The sequence below is a fragment of the Geotrypetes seraphini genome, chromosome 5 (assembly GCF_902459505.1).
Source record: "Geotrypetes seraphini chromosome 5, aGeoSer1.1, whole genome shotgun sequence".
In the NCBI taxonomy this organism is placed as follows: Eukaryota; Metazoa; Chordata; class Amphibia; order Gymnophiona; family Dermophiidae; genus Geotrypetes; species Geotrypetes seraphini.
In genome coordinates, this window is record NC_047088.1 from 199,849,905 (window position 1) to 199,859,823 (window position 9,919).

Sequence of the window (9,919 nt, forward strand, 5' to 3'; positions counted from 1 at the left end):
TAGGCGCATATCTAAATTGAATAACAAGCTCAATTAAGCTTTTTAATCAGTACTGAATGAAACATAGGCGCCTATCAAGAAAGTGCGATTCTGTAACAAGGCGCCTCTAAAAATTTAGGCGGCCTTCAAAAAAATAGGCGCTATGCTTGTTAAGTGTGGGTGTGACTACATGTTAGGCGCCTTCTTACAGAATCACTGCTCTTAAGCATGCTTAACTGCTCGCATGGCGCCTAACTTTTAGCTGTACCTAGAGCTGGCCTACTGGGCCTCCGAAATAGGTGCCCAAATAGCTGCCGTTCAGCGCGATTCACTAAATAACACCCAATTTTACTTGAATCACGCTAAACAGTGCCTATATCAGCGCCTAACTTTTGGGCACTTCTTAGAGAATTTGCCCTTAGATGCTTATCACATGGTGCCTAGCAGTGCCTAATACTAAGTGAGCATGTTTGGGGGCAGAGACAGAGATCGGCACCACTAGGCATGATTCTCTAAAGAATTTAGGCACCTGCAATGTAGGCCAGAATAACCCTGGCCTACATTATTGCCCATAATTTTTTGATAGGCGCTATTAGGCGTAATTCTGTAAATGGTGCCTAAGCATGATTGACACATGGCTGGCCCCTTTTTTTCTAGGCGACTGCTGATTTAGGCGCTGTTTACAGAATACGTCCCCCTATGCTTATGGTTATTGGCCCAACACTTTGGAATTTATATCACAATGATTCTATATTTTCTTTTCAAAAGCAATTGAAGGTCCATTTATTTCAGTAGGCTTTTTTGATCTCTGTATTTTAGTCATTTTTACTGAAGTAACTCATTTGTTTTATTCTTTGAACATTATTTGCATTGGTGGTGTTGTTACTTGATGAGTTCTTAGATTTTGATTATGTTATACTAGTCTTTAAGCCCATTACATTAACGGGCTAGAATATATGTCTGTCTGTCTTTCTTTCTGTCTCTCTCCCTACCCCTGTCTTTCTTTCTGTCTGTCTCTCTCCCTGGCCCCCTTTGTCTGTCTGTCTTTCTGTCTCTCTCCCCACTTCCCTATGCAGCAGCCACAGCATTCCCTCTCCCTCCATTTCCCTGTGCAGCAGCATTTTTTCCCTCCCCCCCCACTTCCCTGTGCAGAAGCCAAAGCAGCATTCCCTCCCTCTCCATTTCCCTGTGCAGCAGCATTTTTTCCTCCTCCCACTTCCCTGTGCAGAAGCCGAAGCAGCATTCCCTTCCCCTACATTTCCCTGTGCAGCAGCATTCCCCCCCCCACTTCCCCGTGCAGCAGCCACAGCATTCCCTCCCCATCCATTTCCCTGTGCAGCAGCATTTTTTCCCTCCCCCCCCCCCAAACTTCCCTGTGCAGAAACCGCAGCATTCCCTCCTCCTCCATTTCCCTGTGCAGCAGCAGGATTTCTCCATCCCCCTTCTCTTCCTGAGGTCTGGCCTGCTCGCTTGCCGGAGTTATTTTTAAATTTAAAGGTGCCACAGCGGCTCCTCTAACGATCCCTGCCTGCATTGGAAGTCTTCTCTGATGCAGGCGTGGCTCATGAGAGGAGCTGCCGTGGCACCTGTAAACTAAAAAATAACTCCGGCAAGGGAGCCGGCCAACTGGCAGATCAATGAGAGCCACAGCTTCAAAACGTAGCCCTCTGTCGGGCAGTGGATTTGCTCAGCTTTGTAAAGCCTTGGGATTTTTGAAGCTTCGTTCTGGCCTGCTCCCTGCGTGCCTTGCCGTAGTGTATTTTTAAGTTGTAAGACGCGGCGGCAGCTCCTCTCACTATCCTTGCCTGCGACGCAGGTGGGGATCATGAGAGGAGCCGCCGCCCCATCTTTCAACTTAAAAATACACTTCGGCAAGGCAAGCAGGGAACAGGCCAGACCTAACAACAGCACAGAAAACAGAACCCTAAGTGCGCATGCGCACTCCTACCTGCCAGAGACCTACTGATCATGGAAAACGGAACATGCAAGTAGGAGTGCGCATGCGCGCTTAGGGTTTTATTATAGTAGATGTGTTTGTAAACTGCCTATATCTGTAGACGTGCGAGGCATAAGATATCAAAATAAATAAATAAATAACAGGTACCTTCTCCCTTCTCATTTAGGCACCCCACATGGTACAGGTCATCCAAAGTCCAACATCTCTTCCCTTATACAATCTTCCAGTACAACACTTCAGGAGTTTCCGGCTGATTTTGCCATTGCAGCTCTATGACCCGTGGGAGCTGATAGACTCATTGACAAGCATGAATACAGCTTTTGGGTGATCTGATAAGGGTGAAAACAAGTGCAGGAAGATGGAGTGTGACACCGTCCTTAGTAAAAAAGTTTGTTTAGTGAAATGTCTATACTACATGTTAAAAAGCATAAGGTAATTTAAAAGGCGGTGTATGGGACCTAAGGAAGTGCCATGATGGTCCCTGAAACAACCTACCCTTGTTCTATTATTAAGCACTAAGGTTGGTGGTTTGAGCACTTTATATTTATATTCATATTTATTTTACATTGTGGTAAATTAATGACTCGCGGAGAAATTGTGGTTCAAATGACTATGACCATGTCTGCCTGCTTCTGCTGCACCTGCCAACTCATTCTATGGAACCTCAGATCATCAGACTACCTTTTCTCGTTTGAGTGAAGGGAGGGAGAAGACATAGTAACATAACATAGTAAATGACGGCAGATAAAGACCTGAATGGTCCATCCAGTCTCCCCAACCATACATGCTCCATAAATTAAATTAATTAAATGGTCCCTTTTCTTAGATATTTCTGGGCCAGAAACCCAGAGCCCTGTCCAGTAGTGTGCTTAGGTTCTATCTACCGGAGTCTCCATCAAAGCTCCCTTCAGCCCATTTTAACCATCCCAGCCATCAAAGCCCTCCACAGCCCGTCTTCAACTGAATGTCCATTTACGAGACACAGACCGTGCAAACCTGCCTAGTACTGGCCCTAGTTACTTCAACATATACTCATTATTTTCTGATTCGAGATCCTCTGTGTTCATCCCATGCTTGTTTGAACTCTGTCACCATTTTCTTCTCCACCACCTCCCTCAGGAGCGTATTCCACGCATCAGCCACCCTCTCCGTAAAGAAGAATTTCCTAACATTACTCTTGAATCTACCACCCCTCAACTTCAGATTATGCCCTCTGGTTTTACCATTTTCCTTTCTCTGGAATAGATTTTGTTCTATGTTAATACCTTTCAACTATTTGAACGTCTGAATCGTATCTCCCCTGTCCCTCCTTTCCTCTAGGGTATACATATTCAGGGCTTCCAGTCTCCCCTTATATGTCTTTTGGCGCAAACCTCCTACCATTTTCATCACCTTCCTTTGGACTGCTTCAAGTCTTTTTATATCCTTTGCCAGACACGGTGTCCAAAATTGAATACAATACTAGAAGTGGGGCCGCACTAATGACCTGTAAAGGGCATCAACCAGGGCAGGATTAATTCTTCAGTAGGCCCTAGGCACCCAAGCACACTGGGTCCCCTGGACGTGCCCCTCCATGGCCCTGTCCCCTCCCTACCTCTGCCATCCTATGTCCCCCCAACTCCAGAAGTCCAAGTAGCACCTTCTTCTTCCTTCTTCATTATTCAGTGCAGCCAAATTTGCAGTCTTCAAAAGGCCATGGGCAGCGGTTCCTACATGCTGCCCACAGCTCCCTCTAATGCAAAATCCCAGCATCAGAGGAATGGCTTCCGGGTCAGCTGCGGGCAGCGTGTAGGAACCGCTGCCCATGGCCTTTTGAAGACTGCGAGTTCAGCTGCGCTGAATAATGAAGAAGGCAGGAGGAGGCAATACTTGGACGACTGAAGCCGGACACAGAGGCAGGTACACTGACGTCATCAGAGCAGGCAACATTATGGGGCCCCCTGAACTCTTTGGGCCTGAGGCACATGCCTACTTGGCCTACCCTTTAATCCTGCCCTAGCATCAACATCTTCTTTCTTCTACTAGTCATGTCTGGGATAAAATAAATGTTCTGTGGGTCCTTGGGGTATGAATCCATTTATGGACTGCCCTGAAGCAAGCTATACCTTACATATACATGCTGACAAAACTAGATGCAGAAATCTCCAAACTGAACACAAATTCGAAGCTTGTCTGTACAGATTGTTGATTTTTTATTTTTACTGTTTATTCTGAGCTAAAATAAAATTGTTTATACTTTTATCAATGAAACAAAAACAAACAATCGTCCTTATGTCTTATTTTTCTGTAAATTCCAAATGCTTGCTTGGCGTTAAAAGAAAGCAATTAGGGATCCTGACAAGCTCTGCATAGGCATAAGGTTCAGTTTCCTGGCTGTGTGGAGAAGGACCTTGCCAACATCATTGCTGCAACGTTTCCTTCTCTTCTGAAATTCAATAAACCTTCATGCTTAGGACCATCAGGATCTCTGGCCTTTGCAAGCAGATGTGAAACTTACAGTCTGTGCTCTTCCACATCTATCTGCAGCAGTGAAGATGCTTGTAACCTATCGCTGGGTTTTACTAAATGGCGCTAGAGGTTTTTAGCGCAGGCCGGTGAGGTAAATGCTCCAATGCTCATAGGAATTGTATCATTGGAGCATTTACCTTGTCGCTAAAAACATCTAGCACCGTTTAGTAAAAGGGGCTCTATGAGCATTAGGGGAACCACTCCAAGGAAGAGGACATAAGACTGGATTCAATAAATGGCGCTCAAAATTCAGTGCCAAAATTATTGGCACTTAGCATGATTCTATAGAATTGTGCTTTGCGCTGATTCCCATATCTAACTAGGCACCAAGTTAGGTGCGTTGAGGCCATAATTCTATAATTCTGCATGCAACTTTTCGAAATGCCCCTGACGTGCCCATGGCCACACCCCCTTTTGAGTTATATACCAGTAGAGTTAGGTACCAAGTCTTACAGTGCGCAGCAAAGTTTTATGAATGTCAATTAATACTGGTCACCGTGCATGAAAAAGGACATGGTACTACTCAAAAGGGTCCAGAGAAGAGCGACTAAGATGGTTAAGGGGTTGGAGGAACTGCTGTACAACGAAAGATTAGAGAAACTGGGCCTCTTCTCCCTCAAACAGAGGAGATTGAGAGGGGACATGATCGAAACATTCAAGGTACTGAAGGGAATAGACTTGGTAGATAAGGACAGGTTGTTCACTCTCTCCAAGGTAGGGAGAATGAGAGGGCACTCTAAAGTTGAAAGGGGATAGATTCCGTACAAACGTAAGGAAGTTCTTCTTCACCCAGAGAGTGGTAGAAAGCTGGAATGCTCTTCCAGAGGCTGTTATAGGGGAAAACACCCTCCAGGGATTCAAGACAAAGTTAGACAAGTTCCTGCTGAACAAGGACATACGCTGATAGGGCTAGTCTCGGTTATGGCGCTGGTCTTAGGCCAGAGGACCGCCACGTGAGTAGACTGCTGGGCGTGATGGACCAATGGTCTGACCCAGCTGCGGCAATTCTTATGTTCTTAATATCAACAGTGACAAATTATTGATATTAATTGGCTAATAACTCAATTAGTTTGTGCACACATCTTGGGTTCAATTCTGAGCACCATATGTGTCATAATCCAAGAAAAGGTGACAAGTCTTAGAAATTGAGTTATTCAGCTGGCACACATTGGGATAGCACACATCTACCAGCAGGCGGAGATAGAGAAACTGATTAACAGGTGGTCCCATTGGCTGGCACTCCTCCTTTATCTCCAGTATAGCTCCTTGCCCAAGCATCCGTAACCATCAATAGGCATAGCATGGAAAAAAAAAAATTTCTTTTCCATAACAAATTTCAAAAGGCAATAATACAGAATACAACCCTCAATAATAACAAACTTCAAAAGTTGCAAAAGAAAAAACCGACAGACAATATCCAGAAAGGGTGGGGCTCTGGATTCATCTGCTGCGTCCAAGGAAAGAAAATTAACAGGTAAGAACATAATTTTTCCTTCCCTAGCAACAGCAGCAGATGAATCCAGAGACCAATGGAATGTAGCAAAGCAATCCTCAATCTGGGTGGGAAGCAAACGCCGCGTCCGCAACAACCGACGCACTAAACGGAGATACAGGAGGAGTGCCAGCCAATGGGACCACTTGTTAATCAGTTTCTCTATCTCCGCCTGCTGGTAGATGTGTGCTGATTGAAAGGGGACAGGTTTAGAACAAACGCTAGGCAGTTCTTTTTCACCCAGAGGGTGGTGGATACATGGAACGCGCTCCTGGAGGCTGTAATAGGCAGGAGCATGTTACAGGGCTTCAAAGAAGGTTTGGATAGGTTCCTAGAGGACAAAGGGATTGAGGGGTACAGATAAGAGTAGACGTGAGTTATAGGGATAGGAGTAGAGGTAGGTTATAGAAATAGTCAGGGACCACTGCTCAGGCAATGGGCCTGATGAGCCGCCGTGGGAGCGGACCGCTGGGCGAGATGGATCTCTCGTCTGCCTCAGCGGAGGCAACTTCTTATGTTCTTATGTTCTTAAATGCAACAAACCACATCTTTCTATCATTTCATTTGCCAGAGATATACCGTTTCAATTAACAAAATAATTCAACAATATAGATAGAACCCAACTGATATTGTTGCCTTGTTTCTCGTTGCACTAAGACTTGGTCCCTTTTCTTAGATTGTGTCACATATATAGAATAGGAGGGTTATTGTATGCACTTATATTTGCACCTGCTCTCGAGAGGTGTTAATGTCCATGCCTTCAGTCTAGATGCAATTTTTGCACAGGTTTGTGCTAATACTTTATAAGGACATACGGACGCCCTGTTTGTCTTTATAAATAGGCTGCCCTATTAACTAGGACACCCTGTTATAAAATTACTCTCTTAAGAGGCAATTTCAAAAAAGTAATTGGATGTTATGCACCAGGCGCAAATTCTATATCAACAATTACACACGTAATTGCCTTTATAGAATATTAAGGCAAGTGGCCATTTGTGCACCAGTATTTAGGTATTGTATCTAGTGCATATAATCCAAAAGAGGGTATTGCCATAAGAGATAGTCAAGGGTGTCCCAAGATTTTGACACTTTATTATATAATATCGAGATTACACATCTAATTGTTTGCCAGGATTTATACCAGGTTTCAGCAGGTGCTAAGTGCTATTCTCTAAAGGGCTTTCAGCCCAAAGTGCCCTATATAGAATAATGCTTGGTACAGATTTTTCCCAGGGTCTAATTTTGAGAACTGTTTACTGAATCTGGCCCTATAGGTTTTGCATGGGTGGACGGGCAATTTTTGAAAAAACATCCATCTGCTGCACCAATTATCTCCAATTATCAGTGATTATTGTTCAATAGTGCCAATTATCAGCTAATTTGCTAATTAACTTATACCAGTGGTTCTTAAACTTGTCCTGGGCGACCCCCAGTCAGTCGGAATTTCAAGATATCCCTAATGAATATGCATGATCGAGATTTGCCTATAAAGTAGATAGTAAGCATGCAAATTTCTCTCATCCATTTTCATTAGAGAGATCTTGAAAACCCGATTGATTGGGGGGTCTCCCAGGACAGGCTAAATAACCACTGACTAATACAATAGTAACTGGCACTACTAGTCTGTAACCAGTGTGTGCAATTTTGCACACTCAGCACAAAAATGTGCAAACAAGATTATAGAATGAGAAAATTAATGCACAATAAAGAACCTATCTGTGTGGTAACTATATAGATGCATATGGGGGCATCCCCACCCTGAAGCCTATAGCTCTGAACTTATCGCATGTTATTTTTTGTATTAATGCATAGTAAGTGCAAAACCTTACATACCCCTTAAACATGTTTTCCTGAAACAGCAAAATTATGCAAAAGATGTCTACTGGTGCATGTGTCAAAGCCAGACACTCATGCATGGTTGTTGATATTTCTGCTTCCCAGTTTCTGGCAGTTTAACTGTAGCTAAAATGTTGCATTTCATATATGTTTGCAGTCTTAAAACACATGAAGAGGCTCAGTAACTGCAGCAAGTGCCTTCTGATGTTTTTAGAACAATTGTACTGACAACATGCCTATCAATTCTGGCAAACGTAAGTGAAAAATTAAATTAATGAGATCTGCAGTTCTGCCAAAGAAATATTCCATAACAGCTCTTCCAGCAAGAATTAATTTAGGTGACTCAGATTTTTGGGGAGGCTAAAGTGAGACTGGGGTGGAGTTAGGATCAGAGTGGGGTGGGATGGAATGTGGTGGCCAAGTTAAAATTCTTATAGTAGCAATATCTGTGTCAGCTGTAAAGGGACAGTTGGGGGCACTTTTGAACACAGCTGCATGTCCCATCTAGAACCTCTGTTAATGATATTATACACACTGAACACATTCCAGGGAATTATATGCCAAAAAAAAAATCTAAATAATGCACCAAAATAATACAACATATGAAACAGAACAGTATTTGCAGTATTCTGGAAATATATTCAGGTACTTGACTGCCAATCTGCCCTAACTGAGTCCAGAATCTCCCCATTAGCTGGATGCAAAAATCTCCAAAGTGCTCCCCAGTCCAGCATCTCCCCATTAGCGTACCTTTTAGTCCTAAATTAAAAATTAATATATAAAAATAAAACTAAATAGATAATAAGGTGATACCTTTTATTGGATTAATTTAATACCTTTTAAACTAGTTTTCAGAAGCCAAATCCCCTTCCTCACGTCAGCATAGTTTATTAACCTGAAGAAGGAGATTTTGGCCTCTGAAATCTAGTCTAGTCAGGAGCCCGAGGTGCATTGCGTCGCAGGAGTCCGGAGGAGCAGGAGGGACTGAGCACCCCTCCTGCTCCCAACTTTTAAAAGTAAGGGAAAGGTTTTTGAACTTTCCTATGCCTAAATTTAAAACCCCTAGTGAGATCTTTAATGATTTTCTAATTTCCACATTGTAAATATCAGAAGTGAACCTTCCCCCCTTACAGAAGATTTACTTTCTGAAGAGAACTTTAAAAGAAATGAATGTAACTACAGATCAAGAAATATCAGCGATCTTGGAATCATCAGATATTGAGTTATCAGGACGGGCTACATTAATAGTTTCCTTGGTCTTTCATCAGGATAAAGACTTGATTTTGAGGCTTTATTATAATCAAAAGCAAGTTACTTACTTAGGAGAAAGAATATTCGTATATCATGATGTTTCCAAATGGACTCAATTAAGAAGAAAATAATTTTTACGTTATTGTGATAAAGTGATTTCTTTGGGTGCTCTTTTTCAGTTAAGGTTTCCCTGCAAGTGTTTTGTTTTGTCTCAGAATAATAAGTGTATATTTTATGACCCTGATCAGCTGCATTTCTTTTTAGAAGGGAAAGGGATTTCCTTTGCACCCCAGTGAATGATAGAATGACTCAAATCTGTAATTAAAGCCAAAGTTAATCCGCTCTAATTTCCTTTAATAATATTGTTAAGTTGTTTTCTTTCCTGGAAGAATTTCTTTCTTGTCTCTTTCCTCTCTTCTATTTTATCTGTGGACTATGTATTAAGGTATAATTGTTTCTTAAGCCAGTTTTGGCTTGATTTATAATTTTTAAATCCAATAGTTAATTGGTTGTATTAATTTCTTTATATTTCCTGTTAAGCACAATTATGCACTTAAATGAAAATCAAATAAATATTAAAAAAAGTAAGGGAAAGGGAGGGGAAGTAGAGGAGGGGGGCGTTGTCTGGGTCTGGTGGCAGGAGGGAGTGGGCATCCCTCCTGCCATATGTTTAAGCCCACACCACGAGGGTGTTCAGCGGCGTGAGGTGGGGAAGGTGTTTGGCCGGCCACGGGGGACAGGAGGGGGCCGATGGCATAAGGAACCTGCCCTGTGTTTAAGCGTGAACCGTGTAGGTGTTTGGCGGGGGGAGGGGGTGTTCAGCAGAGCGGCAGATAGCAGGACGCAAGAGATCAGAGAGCAGGGCACTTTTTGAGAACACGGCAGTCGGAAAGGAC